Source organism: Myotis davidii, unplaced genomic scaffold (genome assembly GCF_000327345.1).
Source record: "Myotis davidii unplaced genomic scaffold, ASM32734v1 scaffold317, whole genome shotgun sequence".
In the NCBI taxonomy this organism is placed as follows: Eukaryota; Metazoa; Chordata; class Mammalia; order Chiroptera; family Vespertilionidae; genus Myotis; species Myotis davidii.
The window spans coordinates 372164-395546 of record NW_006288994.1 but is presented as its reverse complement, the minus strand read 5'-3'; the positions used below and the strand labels follow the sequence as shown (position 1 = coordinate 395546).

At 40.9% G+C, this 23383-nt stretch overlaps 1 long non-coding RNA gene across 1 annotated transcript in view; it reads right to left on the bottom strand.

Moving 5' to 3' along the window:
- Nucleotides 1-23383, bottom strand: part of LOC107182714 — a 97691-nt gene that overhangs the window by 60581 nt on the left and 13727 nt on the right. The window contains exon 2 of the long non-coding RNA XR_001513431.1: nt 1109-1186. This is a non-coding gene — a long non-coding RNA (uncharacterized LOC107182714). The remainder of the gene's footprint in view (nt 1-1108; nt 1187-23383) is intronic.

The following is a 23383-nucleotide window of genomic DNA, read 5'->3' as shown; positions in this document are numbered from 1 at the left end:
TATATGTTTTTATTGATTTCAGAGAGGAAGGGAGAGGGGGAGAAACATCAATGATGAGAGAGAACCATTGATTGGCTGCCTCCTGCAGGCCCTTGACCTGAACCAAACCCAGGACCCTTGAGACCACAGGCCAATGCTCTATCCACTGAGCCAAACCAGCTAGGGCCACTTTTAGCGCATCAATCGTGGGTTGCCATTATATTGGTTTGTTGAAGTTTTTGTTGTTGTTTTTGAAACTCTTTGGTAGCATTTCCCAAGTGAAGTCTCAAAGATCATGTCCATTTATGTGTGAAGCCCCAAAAAGCTGAAAGGGGATATTGAGGTCATGTGATGTACTCCATATGTGATATTAGAACATACCTCATTTTATTGTGCTTCGCAGATATTGCATTTTTTACAAATCAAGACCCTTAACCAGCAAAAAGATTACTACTTCCTTTTTTGCAATGGCCTGGAAATGAACTCACATTATCTCTATGTCTGTATGACTACTTCAGGGAAGCCATGTTGAAACGGGTTTCTAAAAACCACCCCCAAGGCCACTAAGTCAGAAAGACATCGCCTTCTGTTCATCAATTTATTTGTCACTATGCCGAAAGGTTAAGATGCTGTTATTATAGCTGCTGACGGCGTAATTAGGCCCCAAAGCAGAGTTTGTAAGAACCTGTTTTCTGGAAGAATGTCTTTCCCTGTATGGGTTGATATTCAACATCAGCTTGTTTTTATTTTTAACTTTTTATTGTACATTATCGCTCACTGCCCTAAACACAGGCTCACACACACACACACACACACACACACACCCCTTTCAGACTCTGTGGCCTCTGGGCAAGCCAAGCAGCCTGAAAATGAAATTTCCCGATGGAGCAGCACAAACAGGCATCCCTTTAGTTTTCCTCCTTCCAACACACCCTCAGGAGCACTCAGAGGTGAGTGAGGTGAAGATCAGGACGGGTGAGGTGGAGAATAAGTGCAACCCCAGACCTCCTCCCTAGAGGCCATCTTCTCAGAGAACCTCCAAAGCCCGCCCCCCAAGCTGTTAAGTCAGACCAAGCCTCATGTTTCCGGGGCGTCATGAAAGCTGCAGAAGTCATAGAAACCTACTTACCACTGTCAAAACGCATCTGTTGGCAGGAAAGTTTGTGGCAAGCATTCCACGGCTCCTATCCGTGCGGAAACTGGTTTCCTATTTAGAGAAAATGGGCTTGTTACTCCTAAGCAGAGAGATGCCAGGAGCCTGGCTGACCTGGCCAGGAGGTGGTGCCCCTCAACACCTGAAGGCGAGGGGAGCCGCGGAAATCAAAGAGGCCCCATCTGCCAGGCTGCAATGATGGTGCTATTTGGAGGCAGAAAGGTTGGTCTGGAGCAGCTGGTTCCTCGCCAAGTGACCTTTTAGCATTTCTGCTTTTGCTGCCTGACAGATGTGTCAACTCAATCATTTCAAAAGCCCCAGAGTAAATAACCAATGGTGAGCGAGGATGACCCGAAGTGATGACACAGGGGCTGCTTCGTGCTGCACAATACCCAGGGACGCAGCCAGGAACATTAGCAGAAGGAGAAGGACACGTTAGCCTTTAGTTTTGACTGAATGGCTCTCCTACCTTCACATCAGTTGCTTTGAAGGGGTGAGGAAAAGAGAAGGGCGGGCTGAACGCCAGCGCTTCGAGGCGGCTATGCCCTTGGAAGACCGGCCTGCGCTGGGTGCAGGGCTCAGGTGGCACGGGGCGCTCTCACTCCCAGGGCTGGGAAGCACCCAGGGCAGCGCAATTGGCAGCGGGGAAGATTGAGGGGCTGGGGAGGGGCCGGGAGAGGCAGCTGCAATCAGGTCAGGCCTGATGGCACTTCAAGTCTTGCAAGGAGTTTGTAGAGGCAGCGCAGGTGCTGCTGGGCTGTTTTCTTCAGGGAACTAGGGGCGAGGGGGACTAGGGGGGTAGAGCCAAAGGTGAAAGGGCCCAATGCAGCCCTGGCTGAGCTTCGGGGCAATATGATTACCCAGGATTCCTCCAGGGGGGACACAAAACACTCTTGCATGGAAATCTGAGTTATTCAACATATGCATCCTCCACCCCCACCCCGGCTTTCTAAACCCTTCCCTGCTCTGCTGGGAGCACCATGAGACTATGCAGTGGTTCTCAACCTTCTGGCCCTTTAAATACAGTCCCTCCCTCATGTTGTGACCCAACCATAAAATTATTTTCGTTGCTACTTCATAACTGTAATGTTGCTACTGTTATGAATCGTCATGTAAATATCTGATATGCAGGATGGTCTTAGGCGACCCCTGTGAAAGGGTTGCTCAGCTACTGGGCACTGTGGGACTCCTCTGTCCACGGAAGAGGCTTCTGGAATTGCACTTTCCAAGACACGGAGGTTCAAATGTTCTTTCATTTTTTTCTACTTTGAAAGTGTTAGGGATTTTCTCCAACCCCACCCCTCGTTTTTTAAATTGAGTTACATACACTTAGATTAAACGGAATATTCTCTCTCAGAGGCACATCTTCCATGCCTTCCTGCCCATCTTTCCAGAGACAAACCATTATTATGAGAGAATTAATGTACAGCAGATCCCTGAATAACGTCATTTAGTTCAACATCGTTTTATTACAACATTGATGAGATACCACAGGAACTTAATTCTTGTTTATATATCACTTAGCCTACGGTAAAACTGGTTTCATTATCTGTGGCTTCACTTAAAGTTGCAGAACCAATCAACGACGTGAAGTGAGAACTTCTAGTAGCACAAGTGTGCTGACGCCAGTTCACACCAGCTCCCAAGAGGCAATGTTAAACTTTCAGGAATTTTGCAAACTGATTCTTAAATTGTCGGTAGCATGATATTGGTTGTAGTGGTAGCGTTCACACCACAGAAATCGTCAAGACTCTTTCGCTCTAGAGCAGTGGTTCTCAACCTTGGCTGCACATTAGAAATCCTTGAGAATCTTTTTAAAATGCTGATTTCTGGGGCTCATCCTTTGGAAATTCTGTTTCTTTGTTCCTAATGTTGTGGCCCCACCCTATAACAAAGAAACAGAATTTCCAGAGGATGAGGCCCAGAAATCAGGATTTTCAGTGGTTCTCAACCTTGGCTGCACATTAGAATCACCTGGGAATCTTTTTAAAATCCTGATTTCTGGGCCTGATTCCGAGACCTGGTTGTTGACGAATTCACCTGCTGACCACTGACACAGGTGAGTCTGAGCATAAGAGAATACTGCCATTTGATCATGATGAGATCAGCTTCCTCTCTTTTTCTCCAAGTTTACACTCAGATCCTACATTCAATTAATAGCAAGGCTGAGGTTGGTCAATAACATGAAGTATTACTCATTGGAAAGAGGTTTGAGGGATTTTTAAGGATTCTAGTTATATTCTTTTTAAGGAAGTTTTGCCTGTATTTTACAGTTAAAATGCTTCAAAATAGTTTAGAGTTCTCTGTTTTGGGGCCTTACTTCCATAACCTTAGTCTACCTGCTCCTCAAAATAAAACTTCTGCTCAGTTTTGGCTGATCTGGTTCCTAAAACACCCAGAATATTCCAAACTCATTCTTGACATCTAGCCTTTGCTTGTTTATGTACGCCCTGTCCGCGCCACATGTACCTGACCCAATACCTACCTAATCCTGTGCACTCTTCAAAGTCCAATTTAAACCCACCTGCCACAACTCTTCTCTCATAACCCTACTCCACAGTGTGCCTCCTTTTGCTTATAATGCTCATGGTTTTTTGTTTTTGTTCTTTTGCTTCTGCCTCTCACTTTTGCTCTTAGCCATGATATACTACCTTGTATTTTTACTTTGCTCTTCTCCGTGAGAATGCCTCGTCTACTCAAATAAAGTGTTATCTCTTGCAGAGCAATAACTTTATGTTACATGAGATAGTATTTACCTTCCCCAGCCCCTGGCACAGCACTATCTAAACCCGTAGTAAGTCCTTAAGGCAGTGATTTTCAACTCTCTGAATATGGACTCTCCAACAGAACTTTTACTAGATACTGTCCTCTGGGCCTGAGCCCTCACAGATCCTGATTGAGTTTGGTTTGTTGTTTTAACGTTTCCAAACAGTTACATATCAACCGAGTTTATTGCTACCCAGTCCAGAATCCCCTGGTGATTCTTAGATACAACGATGATTGAGAACCATGACTTAAAAGATAGGGATGGATGGATATGAAACTAAATTATGCAAAGTAATTATCAGCACCTTTTATTTTTACCAAGGTTGACACACAACTAACTGAAATATACAGTATGTTCTTTAGAACTCTCCACTTGACCATGAATTTTTTGAGAATGGAAATCTTATAGCAAGCTCTCCATCTATTGCAATGTCTGCTACCAAGCAGGTCTTGTGTCCATAATGTAAAGATAGCGTCACCCTGTCTATCTACTTGTTTCTCCTACCCCACCAACCTGGCTAGTAAAACACTCCATATATCAACTGAGGTGGGACCAAAATTAAGAGTGTTGTTGTTAAAACTATGTTTTTAATAATAAAACAAAAACATGGATAAGTTCATTGCTTGATGAAGACGATGAAAGGAAGGAAGCAGAGCAGTTCCCTTCTGGTTTGCTTCCATTTTTTTCCTCCATGAAGGAGAGTCATAGTCAGGCTGCAATGAATGAAACACAAATCTTAGTAGAAGAGGTAGTAAGGGAATGTCTAGGAGCTTTAAAACGTGTTCAAGTCCAGATGCATTACATCTAAGACAATTAAAACAATGTGCAGCTGTTAAAACAGCTGCTAGTGTCCTGGGGGGGAAAAGTCGGAGGCAATGGGAAAATTGCCAGGAGATCAGAGCTAAGCAAATGCCTCAGATTTCAAAAGGGGGTTTTTTGTAATCTAAAGTGAGATGAGTTTGACTTTCATACCCAGCAACATTTCAAAGAGTGTTCTTCACTAGATACGTTGTATGCACTTAATAAGGAAAGAGGTGATTCAAGAGAGACCAGCATGAAGTCACCAAAAATAATTCCGTGAAAACCATCTTATACGGTATTACAGTAGAAGGGGAGTAGATGGAAATACTATCACACAAGGCCCATGCTACTGTGTTCTAAACTTTTTGAGACACAAATCTAACATTGGCTCTGCAGCCACCTCTGACCTTCCACATGAATGGCAAGCTCAAGCCCTGACACTGGTCCCTCCGTACATCGGTCAGGGCCTCCCGTTTTTTACAGCCCCACCCCCACTATTCAGACTCCACCTTTGCCACCCCTATCGCCTGTTGCCTCCAGAGTCCTCTTCCTCTGACAAATTTTCCGTGCTCAAGGCCACTGACAAATTTTACTTTGGGCTCTGAGGATGACTGCCCCATACCTATGACCTGGGAATTCCATTGTGAGAGAGACTACAGTCTTTAACCACTATTTTTAAAAACATCACTCCATAACCTCAGTCCAAGACTCCGTCCCTTACCTTCCTCCTTTTGTCTCCTTTTTGCCCTCCCTATTCTTCCAAGAAAGTTTACTGAATAATTCTGCATCTAATCTACCCGCTGCCATGTTCTGTCACATTGTATTTCTGTGCAAGCTACTGCCAACTGGGTTTCTGCCTCAACTGTTCCACTAAACTGGCTCTCACAGAGGTCAGTAATCACCTGCTGGTTGACAAACACAATGGACACAGTCTAGTTTAATTATTACTCTAGTCTCCCCGCAGCATTTGTCATTGTTAACCATTCTCTTCTTTTGTAAATTCTCTTCTGCGTTAATCTTCAAGATTTTCCTCATGACGGATTGACTCTTTTCGAGTTTCCCTGTCTCTCTCCAACAGCCACCTAAAAATTGACCTTTACCACGATTTCACTTTCAGCACTTATCTCATTCTTCACACTCTCCCTTAGGTGATCTTATCCATACACAAACTGCAACCAACACTTACAGATGGCATCTGACCTCCAGACTCACATCTCTGCTTGCATAGGCTATAAGCTTATGACTTCAAGCTGACCAAATGAACTCTATCATTTGCCTTGTCCCCAACCTATCAAAAAAAAAAAAAAAATGAGGCAAAAAGTCCTTTTAAAAACCTAAATTGTTGGGTTTTCTTATTTGGTTTCACCTTTCTGCCACTACTTAGATTCTGACAATGGATGAATAAGATGTGAAATAATAGACTATTAAGAACACTTAGCAGATAGACACTATAAATTGTGTTCTCAAAAAGTGACCAAAAGCCAAGTTAGTGTTTCTTCAGATCCCTACCATGACGAAAGAAATGAAATTAGAAGGGTAGCTATCATCACATGTAGTTGCTAGGGCATAATTGCATTTTTTTTCAGCAAGTAAAAACTCAGACTCCAAATTAGAACAGATACACAAAACTCTGGAAATTCAAGTATTTAGTTTAAGAAAAGGGACTTTTTGTGAGCAAGTGTGCACACTGAAGCTCACTAAATGCCTCCTCCTGTCTTGACAGTTTATATGACAAAACAATATAAACTGCTGTGCTTCAAGAAAAGAAAATTTTAAATCTCTCTAATGGTGCCTGGCTGGTGTGGCTCAGTTGGTTGAGTGTCATCCCATGCACCCAGAGGTCACCATTCCATTCCACTCAGGGCACATGCCTGGATTGCTGGCTTGATCCCCCATAGGAGGCATGCAGGAGGCGACTGGTTGATGTTTCAATCTCTCCCTCTCCCTTCCTTTCTCTAAAATCAATAAAAATATTTTTTTAAAAAAACTCTTCTAATGCGTTTTATGTAAATGCAGGTGTGAATGTGTTGTCGGAAGCAGTCTTCCTTTCATGAGTGAAGCTAAAATCTTCACTGATAAGGTCAGCATCTTTTTTCTGCTGTGAATCCTCTGGTAGAGGCTGCCATCGCAAAAATGAAGTCATACAAAGGAAATCCCAGACCAAGACTGCATATGCCAAAGTATCATGCATCTCAGCATATGTGTATGGCTATTACTCCACACCTGGTGCTATGCCAGTGCAGATTTTAGAGGGGAAAAAAAAAACAAAACAGAAATAGTTACTTTGACAAATCAGTGTTATTGGTTGACATGCAGTAAAAGCTGCTTGAAATCCTAACAACTTCCCTGTGTAGAATATCCACCCACATGACATTCTTTCTTTAGCTAAAATCTTATAATAGCAAATTTGTAATTACATTTTCTATTTCATTTTTCCCCAGGAACATTGTTGGCCTCTACTGTATAAGAACTACAGTGCATCTGTCTCCATTAGTGTTGTCACACTGGTTTTATAAAATCATATTACAAAATGTGGGTCAGTGATCACCGAGTCATGTAATTTATCGAGACAATACCCAGATGCACTGTTTGACATTAATTTTGCAGGGATGCAATCTACTGATATAAACAACTCTGCAACGCCTACCATTCTTCACAAGCAATGGCCATTTACAACGCAGGGGGTGGGTTGGCGAAGCAATAGCCAGAGTTTCACTCTCAAATATGTCATGTCCCAATGTTTTATAAGATAATATATCAGTAAAAGCTGACAGGATACCTCCATTGGATAATACATCATCTCTTCAGCTTGACCTGCTACTTATGTCTCCAAATTCAGAGTTTAAGAACCAAAAAGGACATTGTCTCTTAGCCCAGTCCCCGGATTTTGCTAAGGAGGACACTGAAGTACTTAATACATTACTGAAGGAAAACCAGCCATTGGTGATAATGTCTAGAACTAAAGTTTTGCCGAACACAAATTCAGTAAATACCAAGTTCAATTATTTTTGAATTATATTGTCTCACTATTTCCTTCATCACACTGTTTGGAGAGAATTAAATTCCTAATCTTGTATTTTATGTAACTAAGTCAACATTTTTGTAGTAACCTGCTATATACCAGACAACAAAATAGATTCTGGAAATAATAGAAGTATCCTCCCCTATGTATCACCAAAGCAGGACTTTCAAGAATGGTGTGAGCTAAGAGGCAAATGTTCCCCTCTTATCTCTCTGACAGTTTCTTCTCAGTCTTATTTGCTGGTATCTCTTCCTCTGTTGCCCCTTAAAATTCGCTCTTCTTTTTGCCCATTTTCTCTTATGACACCACTCATTTTCCCTCCTGATCTCATCACTCACAAGATCTTGGCTATGACCTTAACCCTGCTTACTCCTAAGGGTGTTTTTTCTGAGTCCTGTTCCCATATAACGAGGGGTTTGCTGAATCTCCACTGGGTGTCTTACAAGTTTCTTAAACTAAGCATAGCCATAGGTGAAGATATCATCTACAACCCTTTGTTGGGATTCTTACTGGCAAGGATGTGGGGAAATTGGAATGTAAATGGTACAGCTCCTTCGGGAAATAGTATGCTGGTTCCTTAAAAAATTGAACATAGAATTACAAGATAATCCAGCAATTCCACTTCTGAGTATGTACCCAAAATAATTGAAAGTAGGGTCTCAAAGAGATATTTGTACACCGATGTTTCTACTAACATCATTCACATTAGCTAAAACATGGAAGCAATCCAAGTGTTCATCAATGGATGCATGAATAAGCAAAATGTAGTATACACACACCGTAGAATATTATTCAGCCTTTTTTTTTAAAACAAAAAGGGGTGGGGGGGATCTGATATCTGCTACCACCTGGATGAACCTTGGGGACATTATGCTAAGTGATAAAAGCCAGTCACAAAAAGACAAATATTATTTAATTCTACTTATATGAGGTACTCGAAGTAGTCAAAGTCACAGAGATGGATTTTTATGTCAAGCTGGGCAGCCGTTTCCCCGCCACAAATCCTATTCTACATCGTAGGTGCAAATTCACGCAATATTATTGACTTAATCGTTCACAGTATAATATTTACAAAACAGACCCAAAGAATAGCCTGCCCTTTTGGGGGAAAATAAAGAGGGGGGGGGAGGGGAGCAGCCTTTTATCTTTCCTTACTACCCAACAATCTCTAGAATATCCTTTCAAAAATCAATAGCTCGTTGCTGTTCCACACTGCATGCCCGATGTTTCAAGGTGATATCCTACAGGAAGAGCACAAACGCTTTAGCGATAGCTTTTCTCTTGTGGACTATGGCTAGACTCTATTGCTTCTATTAGAAAGAATGGTTTCAAAAAAATGAGAGTCTGGTGCCATTTATTACTCTTTTGTCAGCCTTTGATTTTTATAAACAGAAACAATTTATGAGGCAAGTGACGTGATCTCAGTATTGATCCCTGCCTTTTAATGGTCCTTCAGCACCTTTTACTGTAATGTCAAAAAGGGTTCAAAATGGATGGGAAATGGGCTCTTAACAGAGCAGGTTATGGCCCCAAATGGTACAACTGTCCTATCCCACCTACTCTTTAATTGTAACCCCAAACCATCTGATACATTTTTGATAACCTGAATACATCAACTCCTGTCTTAGCACCCTTTTTCATGCTGATGACATAATCCTATTATCATTCTGAATGTGGCCTCCAGGAGCCACTAAGCTTATTGGGCAATTACGACCATGAGGAACAGCTCAATATCAATTAGACCAAAACTAGGATTACTGCTTTTGGCAAACACTTTCCAGCATTTTGATAGCAAATACAGAACAACCCCATAAAAAGATTAACTCATTTCATTATTTAATGGCACATGTTGCTACTCATCCAAACAGGCTCTTTTGGAATGCAGTCCAACACAAAATTAAATATCCTACAAGTTCTATGCTGGAGACAAAATACTAAGAAGGACAGTTTTCAAGTCTCCTGACAGGACCTACTTTCAAAATTAGAGGCTGGCACCAAGGCCAGAATGACAAGATGCTGGTGGCAGAACCATTTGTTGCCTCACCCAGATTCCTTTATGACCTTCCCACCATTACTGAGTACCCCTTCCCGCTCCTGGGTGCTTTCACTCCCAATATTTAGCACTGGTGTGTGTTCTTTAAAGGGCAATCCTCATGGCATTAGAGTTCTTTGCCCTACATGGGCAGAGAGCCAGAAGTGCCTAGAATATTATATCCCAGCTCCCACAGACAGACAGTCATTGTCAGTCAATTTGAATACTTGATGCAAGGGTTATAAAAGCCCAACTCTTCTGCCTCAGGCAGGAAAATTCTTAGGTATAAGTTACACTAAAGTATAAGTTCTTTTGTGGATCAGGCAAAGCTACCCATATTAGTCAGAGTTCTCCAGAGAAACAAAATCAATAATAGAAGATGAATAGATGATAGATAGATAGAGAGGTAGATAGATAGATAGATAGATAGATAGATAGATAGATAGATAGATAAATAGATATTGATTATGAGGTATTGGCTCATACAATTTACAGAAGCTGAGAAGTCCTACGATCTGCCATCTGTAAGCTAGAGACCTAGGAAAGCCAGTAGCATAATTCAGTCTTAGTCTGAAGGCCTGAGAACCAGGGGAACTGACAGTTGTAAATCCCGGTGTGAGGGCAAAGAAGATGCAATGAGCTGTCACAGTGAGGCAGGAAAAAGGGGAGTGAATTTCTCCTTCTTCTCTCTTTTGCTCCATTCAGGCCCTCGATGCACTGAGTGATGCCAAAGTTGCATCTTGGGAAGGGCAATCTGCTCTACAGAGTCCAATGATGCAAATGAGAATCTTATCCAGAAACCCTCACAGACCCACCCAGGAAATAATGTTTAATCCAGGCCCCGCTGGCCAGTCAAGTAGCCACATAGAATTAACCATTACACACCTACACAGGACTCTGTGTGAGAACTTAACCTTGCCCGGCCTGCTTCTCCTTTCTCCCTTTCTCCCAGGGACATTTCCTTAATGAAGCCCCCACATCCAAACCCTCATCTAAGGGTCTGTTTCAGCAAAACCTGATTTCAGACAAACTGTTAAGAGTTTTCCACTTAGGATAAAAAAAGCTGTGGTACATTTACACAATGGAATTACAGGAGAACTTTAAAAGTAGATTAAATAGGTTGCAATTTAAAGAAAGGTTCGATTTTGTCATTAGCCTACAAAAAATTTTAAAGAAAAAAAGGATGCCTCTCAATACCAATCACACCTATGAGCACATATTTATTTGTCAAATCTGTACTTTGTGAATATATACTCCTGTTAATATGTCTGCATTTGATATGTTTCACTTTAACCCAGAAATTGTCATGAAATCATTAAGTTCTATTTATTTATGCCCAAATACATACATACAGACAATTTGAGGTGTCAAGGGGAGACAAAGGGACAGATCTTTATTAAATGAAAGGTGACTAAATGTTTTTATTTAGAAAAAGAATAGTTGTTAGCCTTATTGTAAAGCCTTCGACATCTGATCTAAATTATACTTAAAGTCAATATCTTTATTATAAGAACTTGATAAACAGAGGTATTGAAGCCATTGTTCTCTTAAAGTTTTACAATCCTGAGAAGTAATTCTAAACAACTACACTTCCAATAATGACTACTTTACTTTTTTTGCTTTATGCTGAAAAGAAAGGGAAAGAAGGCTGACATTCATTGAAAGCTACATGGTACCTGGCGTTAGATACTTTACTACCATTATGTATTGTATTTGAAAGAGGCATCTATTGAAATCAAAATTATAATCATTTTGCCGTATCTCTAAATCACTGTTCCAATCATGACAAACATTGGAATCAGAAAACAATTTGAGTGTCTCTAGAGTTTGCAAAATAAGAATATATTTTGTTCCCCGACCTAGTGCCCTTGGTGTTGTTTGTATCACTGGAAAACACCAGAATATTGAAAGATTTTGACCCAAATTGTATCAGATTACAGGCAATTCCGTTGCAGCGATAAATTACACCAAAAACAGGATGGAATTTTCTTGCTTGTGAGGGGAGAGGAAACTGACTTCATTTTTCCTCTTTCTATTAAGTTTTTTTTTAATGTAATAAAAACCTATTAATATATAGTGACACATTTCGGTGCGAAAAAATGCAGGCTGTGCAAAGCTTACGGTTCTCACTGTACCAACAACAGACCCACATTACACAGATGGAGTTCCCGTCCTTATTCGCCTCATAAATGTTACGAGTAGCGCACACAGCTTTTTCCCTGCAGATGAACACTTGGTAAACACTGTAATTGAGACCTTGAACTTGAGTGTTTCCCTGGGCTTGGTGTGACTACGTTTGTAGCCTCAATGCAACAAGAGGAAAGATTTCTCATTGAATTCATCTCTCCCCATAATTGTGGCACATTCCCAGTGGTTGCTCTCAGCACACGGTTAGTTGTTAGTTTTCATTTCTTCTTCTTCTTCTTTTCTCTTTTTTTGTTTTAATTTCGAGAAAAAAAAAAAAAAACTAATGAGTTTCCAGAAGCAGTGTGAGTGCTTTAGGGCTGAATGTGATTTAAAACCAGCAGTAAAAGAAGAGACAGGGAAGGTAGCTGGTTAATTGACCTATTGTGCCTTAGATTTCTCATTGAATTCATCTCTCCCCATAATTGTGGCACATTCCCAGTGGTTGCTCTCAGCACACGGTTAGTTGTTAGTTTTCATTTCTTCTTCTTCTTCTTTTCTCTTTTTTTGTTTTAATTTCGAGAAAAAAAAAAAAAACTAATGAGTTTCCAGAAGCAGTGTGAGTGCTTTAGGGCTGAATGTGATTTAAAACCAGCAGTAAAAGAAGAGACAGGGAAGGTAGCTGGTTAATTGACCTTTATTGTGCCTTCTGGTTCATTTAGAAATGGAAATTAAATTAACATGATAATTCAGTCCTACTGTGTTAAGGCTGCGATAAACCCATTAAATTTTATGGCCATTGATTTAGCATTTTTTTCTATTAACTGGGTTTAATTTTCAAAATTGTCATGCAGGTTCTGAGAAGTGGTTCATCCATTCTGGTTCCTCCAAGTTACTAATGTGTATAATGTGTAGCCTTTTAGTACTCAATTATTCAAGCGCAGAGGGCCCAACTGCCCTCAGATGCCTGGATTAATTTAGAAACTAAGCCATTTGAAAGTCTTTATAAGAAGCAAGGAGAGTTCAGGGAGGGGAAAAGTCAGTGAAGTTTCCTAGGGCATATGTCAACTTTCTTAAAGATTGTATCCTAAACTAAGCCTGACAAAAGGGAATATTTTGGAATTTTTTTTGTGTGTGTGTGAGATCAGGAGAGCCATGAAAAAACTTTGCAATGGTGTTTCTCTTTTTACCACTTCTTGATACAGGTATCAAGGCAAATTGTAGCACATAAATTGTTCATGGATAACTTAGAACTGATGTTCCTTTTTGCACATTTGATGAGCAGATTAATTTTTAGATCAGCCCACACTTTAAATTCCCAATAACAATTTCTGTGAAAGTTTTCCTTAGACTTGAGTAAGATAGGTATTCATCATTCTCTTTTTCTCCCATGGAAAATGTTCACTACGTAAGGGAATGAAGAACATGTTACCACCGATTCATGAAATTCAAGAATTGTGGCATCTGCCTGGCCGGTGTGGCTTGCGGTTGAACTTTGACCTACGAACTAGGAGGTCACGGTTCAATTCCCAGTCAGGGCACATGCCCAGGTTGCAGGCTCAATCCCTGGTTGGGGGCATGCAGGAGGCAGCCAATCAATGATTCGCTCTCATCTTTGATGTTTCTATCCCTCTTCCTTCCCTTCTGAAATCAATGAAAATATATGTTAAAAAAAAGAATTGTGGCATCTGAGGACCAATTTTTCTTTAATGTAGACCTGTTCCAATCCAACAAATATCCATTAAGTCTCTACCCTTTGAAAGCTACTATTCTGAAGGCTGTGGGGGTGCTACAAGCTGAATTTTTCCCAGGCAAAAGCAAATTTTCTCAATCGTGCTATGAAGGGTTCTTTTTATATCAAAGTTGGCAGGAAATAGAGGACTAAAATTGTTTCAAACTGTTGTTGGCAGTAAGCTTCTGTCTGTGTTAATTACACTCTTTATTTGATGCTCATCACTCAGTCAACAGTCAATGCATTGTAGCCTTTCTGTGACTAAATACCAAATTACTGTGTGCGGCTTTTTGGGTTTCTGAGTATATCTAATTTATATCATTCCCAAATTTGATGATCTAATAGTTTGGAGGTTTTCCCAACTCTAACTCCTTTGATAAACAACTAATCAATGAAAATCTTGAGTGCAAATATAGACACATTCAAGAGGAAGGGCTTAAAAGTTTAGACTCCTTTAGAAATACAGATTTTATGGTAGCTTTTGGAACTTTAAATTTGAAAGCATAGATGGCTTGTGGGGAAAAATTTTGTACCATATTTTAATATTATCTAGCTATACATGCTTACATAATGCATAGAGACATCAACAAAAAATTTTAACATAGTTTTGGTATATGTGCTTATACGTTCTTATGTATGCATGCATTCAGGGTGAGGGTAAGAGAGTGAGCTACTAAAAATAATTCAAGATAAAGGCCATAACAAATAGAAATCACAAGTTTTGTACTGCTTAGTTCTAGGTTCAGTTTTCAATTCTCAAAATACATGATATAATAGGTATCTATCTATATAAAAGTCTAATATGCAAAGTGTCCCCTTGGGAATTCGACCGACTGAGAGTACAATTGCTCCCTATGACATGCGCTTACCACCAGGGGGCGGCGTAGAACGAAGAAAGGCCCCAGCCAGCGGCCGGCGGCCGGCAGCTGCTAGGGACCCTACCTATGCATGAATTTCATGCACTGGGCCTCTAGTTTTAACATGAAAGAGAGCATTTACCCTTTAGACTGCTTATATTCGGAAGTGTGCTGGAGCCAGCCTGCACCAGCTTGAACAAGCCAATTTTATGCATCTTTTTTTCAGCTTCACATTCAGCTACTTACCATGGATAACTTGAAATTGGCTATGGTGGAAGCAGTTGCACCCCAGAAATTGGCAAATCCTATACATCAGAGCTTTTTTTATTGTTCTAGTATGGTTGATTGGTAAACATTTACCAGAACATAATAGTGTATGTATATGTGTGCATATGAACACACACACACACATCTTAGGGAGTAGAAGGCTAGACCAAAATGTAATGTAGGGATTGTTTTATTTTTGTGCCTTCACATTGGACAATGGATAGCTTTTCTTGTTATTACTAATGGATTTATAGATAGATGGTAAACAGATGATAGACACCGAGGGGTGAATGACTAAATAATAAAATTATTACTATAAAGGAAAATAAGAAAGAAAGCAAATGACTTGGTGGTTACTAAATGTGGAAAAATGACAATGGTTTTACTGAAAAGAAAGAAAAATTTTAAAGCACTTCATAAACTTGTTAGAGCTAGGAAAATAATTTTGTTTACATCTAACCTAATCACCCATTTCACCTATAAGGAGACTACAGCACAGAACATTTAAGAGGCTGGGCCATAATTACAAAACTAGGCAAGTAACAAAGCCAGAATGAGACGCAAGTTTTCTCACTCAGATTTCTATGGGTCCTTTAGACCTACTGTGTTCCCTTTTGTGGTATCCTAACAGACTGGACTTTCAAAAACAAACATCAACTTTTCCAGCAAATGTTTCTCATTATTAAAACAAATACTACTTTTAAGAGAGCAAGTGGAAATATATTACACATGTTCTTTTAAACAGACCTCTCCCAGATCCTTCCACGTCTTGACTGGATTCACCAGTATCTTCTAGATCAGCGGTTGCCAACCATTCAGATCTCACGGACCACCAGTGGTCCACGGACGGACCACCAGTGGTCCACGGACGGACCACTGGTTGGCGACCGCTGTTCTAGATGGAAAGATTAGATCGCAAAATTTTAGATGGTAAGATGATTTAAGTATTTTCCTTCATAAGATTTCTCTTGATCAGATTCGCACTTTTCTCTACCATTTAATGCAAAACCAACCAGATACGATTTTTTTCGTCTCTAAATGTTAAGCTAATTTTAAATCTTTAGGAGATGAGAAGCTGCCCAGTACTGCTGTAAGATATGAATTTGATTAGCTACTGATACAAATATCTGCCAGGTTTATGACTAACATATGAATCGCCTGATGTTATCTAAAGTACCCAGTTCCAAGGGAACGCTGACACCTGGACAGTTTATACTATGTAAGCTGCAAGATTACTAGAAATTCCACTCCTAGGAAAAGAGGAAAGCTGGTTTCCATCCCCCTCACAGTTGTAGATCCCTCTTATCAAGCATCTCTGCTGGCACACGCTCTATCTTCCATGTTAACTAAAACATCCATGTATTCACTAAAAATAAGTTGAGGAAATAAAGCAAAAAAAATAGGTTTTAGATCCAAACACTCAGGTTCAAATCCTAATTCAGCTACTTCCTAACTGTGTAACCTGGGAAAAAGTTACTTAACCACTCTGAGCCTCACTATCCTTATTGGTAAATGCCTAAAATGATCATGTTTAGAATTCATTTTATTTGTTAAGATTAAAGAAATAGCATTTCTAAAGTAACCTGATACATAATAGATATTCCACAAAAATTAGTTTCTTCTTCTTTCCCTTTCCCTTCGTATCTCCTCCACTGGAGTTACAAAATTTAATAAACCATAATCCTGCACTCTAAGTAATACAACAGGAGAAAGGATTTCTAAGTGACTGATTCTCACACAGTATAGTTTGGTAAATCAATTAGGATCTCATCGGGAAACAGATGGTACCTCAAACTGGGTAATTTAAGGAGGGTCTCATAAAAGGACTATTTTCAAAGGTACAGGCATAGTGAGACAACCCATGAGAGATAGTGCGGCATCCCAAGGCTAAGAAGAAATGTGGCACAAGCCTCCCACGGAAGGCCTAGGGGGAAAGCAGATACAATTACCTGGAAAGAAAGAATGGAACAGGAGGGGCTGGAGCTGGTTTGTGCCAGCTTGAGAGAACAGACAGTATACATCTCTTTCCAAGTCCACACGAAGTGACATCACCCAGCTTGAAATTGGTCAGAGTAGGAGTGTTTATACTATAGAAATGGGCAAACCCCATTTACCAGCACATCACTAGGTACAACTAGCTCTGGGACACAACTAGCCCAGACTAACCTCACAGAAAGGAAACGAGGGAATAAATATCCCAGATTTATTCTCCTTGTGCCCTTCTTGTATTCTCCAACTTCATCTTAAATCTCCCGATCCAGCCCTGACGTCATGCCCTCCTCGAATGTCCCGGACTTCCCTTGCCTCCTTCCAAAGTCATTTCCTTACCTCCAGGAGTAATTGTAAGAACTAAACATAGGTAAGTTAATATAAGTCAGGTGCTTGGTACAGTGCTTGTTACATAGTAAGTACTTTCACACACACACACACACACACACACACACACACACACACACACATGTACTTGCTGTTATTATATTCTTAATATCCATATGAGAGATGATCATGGCTTACACTAAGGAAATGGATAGGTTTTAAATATTTACTGTGTGAAAGGTGAGAAAAAATGGGAGGATCAAGAATGACTACTATGTTTTGACCCTGAGCAGACAGCTGACTGATAATGGATAAGAGACGTGGAAGGAGACAGCTCTCCGACCCTCAGATGTGAGCCTGAACATTCCCCAAGGCTTGCTTTCCAAATGCTCTCCTTGGTTATTGAAGCTTCGAGAAGGTGGGAAGTTTTTCAACTGCTCTAAGCTTTATTTCTTTATCTGTGAAAAGGAGATAACAATAAAGTATACATGTGCACTTAATTTATGTGCATTTAACTCCATGATCTCAGCAAAAGAGGAAGAATAAGAGTAAGCAAGAGCAGGAGAGAAAAAATAATTTGAATTATATAGCCATAATTTAAACTATTCGACTCAATGAGCATAGCTCTAAAAGGAATTTAATAAGGAACACAAGAATCTGCTACTGACTCAGTTGACTGGGTTCCCACACGTCTCCTACACTGTTTAATTTTAAAGGTTAAATGTACTTTTTTTTTCATACGGCATGGCCCTAAATGAAATCCAGTACAACTAGGACCAGTCATTGGAAAATTGATCAAAATGCCATTAAAAAAATAAGTTATTTTTTAAATGAAGCATATATATATTTTTTATTTGTTTTAACTTAAAACATATAAATTTATTACCCTGTGTTTTGATATAGAGTCAAGACAAAAAAATTTAATTTCTTTATGTTCTCTTATATACAGATCCACTGACTGGAGTTCCACACCATATTCCTAGAATAAACTTTAATAGTTTCCAGTTTACAGTAACAATACAACTTTGTGAGTCAAAACTAACAAGGTTGTGACCAAAGAAATAAATGAGGTGATATCATAGCTCAGATACGTGAGTTTAAAACACATTTCCTTATGAGTTACAATCCATGATCTGCCTCTTTAGAATGACATTTCCATCTCTTAAAGTATATTTTGTGCTACACCACCGCCCACCACCACCACCACCCGCCCCTGCTAGTTTCAGTCCTGACTAGCAGAGTCTATCCCTCAGTTCAAACACTCTAGATTAGATGAACTGTTGGATTGATATCATTCTGACATACATGTCTCCTTCTATTGTGTCCCCTCTGGACTTTAATCATAACAACATCAAAATGAGCAACTGATCCACCTAAATTGCTTCCCAAAGAAAGCGCAAGATTATATGACTCCACTTCAAGTTATCAGCTACACAGAATACTCAGGAGGCATCACTGAAGACACCAAACAGTCTCTTCTTTCCTCCACAAAGAGCCAGAGCGACGTCCCACTACCAGCCAAAGGGAAAGCCAGACAGGAGAGAGACAAATGCAGGCACTGGAGTCAAAGACCTCTGGACTGAAATGTTCTGACTTGACAAGAGTTAGCATTGGACCTAAGCAACATATGAAGCCATTTAGACCAGCTTCCGTGGGCCCTCGCCCATCTATTCAGCTGTACATTCGTAGTTAGTATTCATGCCTTTCATCTTTTCACCAACCATTCTCCATTGTGCCCATTCTCTTTATTGCTCCCTCATTCTTACGGAGGTAACGCTCTGTTTTGCTAAAGTACAAGAAGGGATGTTACCGATTATCCACACTCTCCAGTACAAATAGTCCTCAGGGTGTACTTGCTGTCCTGGTTTACATGTTGCTTGACTGCAGCTCCTTAGGGACCCTCACCTCTGTGTTCATTGCCAAGCCCAAGGCATTTCCTAGTTTTCTCCTCTGCATTCCCACAGCCACTTCCTTAGGCCAAGTCCCATTATCTTAAGCAATTGCCTCTTCAATAGGTTCCCAGCTACTCACTCCTTTCTCACATTACCACTCAAGTTGAGTTTCTATTTCATTATGTCAAATTCTTCTCTCCAAAACCTTCAGTGGTTCCATTGCTTGGGATGAAGTACCAGTTTTTCAACAAGACATATCAGCCTGTCCCAGAACACATGCCCAGCCTCATCTGCAGCCAAATTGCACTCCCCAATACTCCTCACTTGATTGTCAACATTCCAGTTTATCCCATTCCTTTATCCAGATTGTTCATCCTATTGCTTTCTTTCTGGAATGACCTTTTCCCATCAAGATCCAGCTTAAGTGGAACCTACCTGAATTCATTCATTCACTCATCCATTCATTCACTGAGCCCCAGCCATGTGCCAGTCCACTACCCTCACCGGTTTGGCTCAGTGGATAGAGCGTCAGCCTGCAGACTGAAGGGTCCTGGGTTCAATTCTGGTCAAGGGCATGTACCTTGGTTGTGGGCTCAATCCCCAATAGGGGGTGTGCAGAAAGCAGCTGATGGATGTTTCTCTCTCATCCATGTTTCTAACTCTCTATCCCTCTCCCTTCCTCTCTGTAAAAATTAATAAAATATATTTTTTTTTTAAAAAAAAGAGACTCAATCTATGCTGCACAGTATCAAAATACATCTTGGAATTTGTATTTGCCGTGGAGAATCCACAAGTTACATAAACTCAATATAGTAAGGATAAAATCCGCCCATTTCTACCTGGCCCTGACCAGCAGACCTCCACCCCGGAATCCCTGTGCACACACCCAGCTCCAGCATAACTTGGCCTCGAATTAGAGATAGATTGCCACCTTGCTTCCAGATTCTCTAAAAAAAAGAAATATAATTTAAAAATTATATACACTTAATCATTATATATTTCTGTTTGGAGATAGCCAGGAATATTTTCTTCTAGGAACATTATGTTGACCCTTTTTATATAGATTCTTGAGTTGACATCATAGTTACTCTTCCTAAATATCTGCATGTTTGGCATCATTAATATTACAAAACTATTTTTACTTGACAATTTTGTTCTTTACGTGAATACTTCAGTTATGTTAGTTGCCAGAACACACACAAGTGCACACACATATTACAGGAAAGTACTTGTGGCAAAGCAATAATTTGAGAAATGAAGCAGCATGCATTACTCATACAGCCTGCAACAATGCACTCAGACCAGGAGACATGAGTTACAAAATACCATGAGGAAACAGTTGCCCCTATCATCAACCCAACATCAACCCAAGGGAGGGAATGAAAAATAGATGTTTTTCATTCTAAATCTGAAAATATATAGTTAATATATTATAGATAAGGAGCAGCAAAAAGAAATGCCCAAATCTTAAGTTTGAGATAAAAGACCTACTGTAAGGACAAATATACTGCTACATATTTTCAACAGAGGAAAGCTTCTCTCCACCCTACCTCCTCGCCTTCAACACCACTGCCTACTCCTCACTCCCATTCGAAAGGATTGGAGCATGTGAGAAGAAGAGAGATAACAGAATCCAACTAAAATTCTTTCAATTTCTTTCAAAGAATTCTTTCAAATTCTTTCAAAAGAATGAGCAGGGGGGCATTTTTGACTCTTGTCTACCTCTGGCCAAACCAAGGACCTGAGGGATACCAAGGCATTCTCCTGTGATGTGTGAAACGTCTGCGGAGAAGATTGCTAATACATTTCCCAGGTTCAGTTGGAGAGTGACAGCCCTTGTAAAACCTGTCCAGCTGCTTCGGACTTGAAGGAAACAAGAGTGAGATGGCACTGTGCACACAGACATGAGAGGTTACCCGCCCCCAACCAGCATCAGCTGTAGAGCGTGGAGATCCGCAAATACCTCATGGGCCCAAAGTGAAGATGAGCCAATGAGCAATTCTAAGAGCCTCCATGCGGAGGAACCCGTCCTGGGAGGAGGAGGAGAAGGTAGCTACCCGGTGTGATTCCTCCAGATGTCAGCCAAAGCAGGGTAACAGACGACAGGAACGTCAGCAGCACAGAAAATGGGGGTGATTTCTTCCTGCCTTCAACATCTGAGGGGAACTCCTCCCGCCCCTCAGTGCAATTTAGATGTTAGATCAGGAAAAAGGGAGAGACAGAAACTTTACAAGGGAAAACAGTGTTGATGTCGTTGAACATTGAACTAATTCAACTATAAACTCCACAATGTCCATTTTATAGATCTTGACTAAGCACTTAGTGCGTTGGACAGGTTTAATTTGAAAACAAACTGAAGACAGGGAGGCAGAAATTAAAGTCAGTCTAGAAATAGAATTACTCCTTTGGAACCGAAAACGTATGACCATACAATTAATACCAATTACATGTACAGATCACACACGACAGAATAATACAGTCTTTTCCTAGACACAATTTTTGGCCTGACGCTTTTGGAGGTGAGTGGATGAGACGTGAGCCTGGAAAGGAATGCTCAAAGGGACCATTTGCTAGAGAACATAAGCACAACTAATGACGGCATTTGGTTTGCCAAGAAAAGCCAAAGGCATGAGATTGAGCCTTGTAATTCAAGAGTTTGAAGTGTCAGCACGTGAAAAAAGAAACTCCTCCTTGTGCAATAGCAACCCAATTAAAGGGAATTAAAAGTTGATTTTCACTCTTAATCTGAGAATAAGTGTAGTTGATTTATGGGTGTAAGACATCTTCTTCTCAACTGAATCCTGCCTCCTCCATAAGATCCACCTTAAGTGTTGGCAAAAATGCCACTTGAGAAAATTATAGTAATCTAACCTGGCTGCAGACAACTTTGCACCCAATCCTTTGGAGCCAACCAGGACTTCTTTCTTTCTATACTTTGAAGATGATAATATATAAGTTAATTATATTTAAACTGTTCTTTTCAAAGCTAACAAGAGAAAGCTGCAACTCTCCCACGCCACCCCCTCATGAGAAAGACAGGGAAAGAAAGGAAAATCAAAAACGCTTTTCCTAAGATCTGCCAAAGTCGGGTTTTGGTTAGTTGTTTTTACTGCCAAAAATTAAGTAACTTTCCTCTCCCACCTCTTTACCTCTGTCTGTGTTGGCTTTTGGCCACTGGAAATCAGCGTTAACGGGGTGGGAAGGAAAGGGATTTGCAGTGGGGAGGAAAGAGAGGAAGAATTCACAGGGCTACGGTTAGATCAAAACATTCACAGCCGAAACTGGTTTGGCTCAGTGGATAGAGCGTCGGCCTGCGGACTGAAAAGCAGCTGATCGATGTTTCTCTCTCATCGATGTTTCTAACTCTCTATCTCTCTCCCTTCCTCTCTGTAAAAAATCAATAAAAAATATATTTTTTTTAAAAAAGAGGCATTGGTGTTGACTAAGTGGTACTTGTATAAGTTCTCGGATTGGTGTCCGCTATTTTCCCCAGTGACAGTGCCACTCCCACCACTCGGAGTCCCAACATCACAACAGGTTCATGCATTCTCCATGCCCTCTAACTCTTTTCTCATTGTGCTGGGGTGCAACCCCAGCAGGTCCAGGGGTCCCCAAAGGTGTGGACGGAGTCGGCGAAGAAGGAATGACACGGAGACAGCGTTCAGTTGATCAGCAGCCTTGCCAGGACCTCTAGCCACAATCTCCAGCCAAGTTCTGTGTCCATGTTCTCTTGCTAGGTTCTCCAGCCAGGTTCTCCAGGTTCTCCAGCCAGGTTCTGTAGCCATGTTCTCTCACTAGGTTCTCCAGCCAGGTTCGGTCGCCAGGTTCTGTAGCTGGGTTCTTCAGCCAGGTTCTGTGTCCATGTTCTCTTGCTAGGTTCTCCAGCCAGGTTCAGTCACCAGATTCTAGTCAGGTTCTCTTGCCGTGTTCTATCCAGGTTCAAGAGGTTTTATTCCCTCCCTAACTTCAGGGGAAAATCCCTACCTGGGGAAACAACCTTTCTCAGAGAGGTGACCTTGGTTAAAACACATAGTGCCAAGAAGGTGACCAAACATATTAAGAACAGTATGCCATATATGCCAGGTCCCTTGAAACAGCAAGGATGGACCGGCTCCCAGCATCATTGGGTGACTTTTCACGTGGCCTTTTCTGCAGATCATGCCGGCCGGGAAAACAGAGAGTAGAAACACTGCTTTAAATTAAAAAGAAAAAAAGTAAGAAGAGAGAAAGAGACTTTTCAACACCCTGAATTAGACCCCATTTTCTCACTCTGTCACCACCCTCACAGAAGCTGGCACGCTCTTCAGGAGCTGTCCCAGTTTCTACTATGACAGAGAGGAGAGCAGGGTGGGGAGAGAGGGAGGAAGGGAGGGGGTAGGGGGAGGGAGAGAGGGAGGGGGGAGAGAGAGAGAGAGAGAGAGAGAGGGAGAGAGAGGGGAGG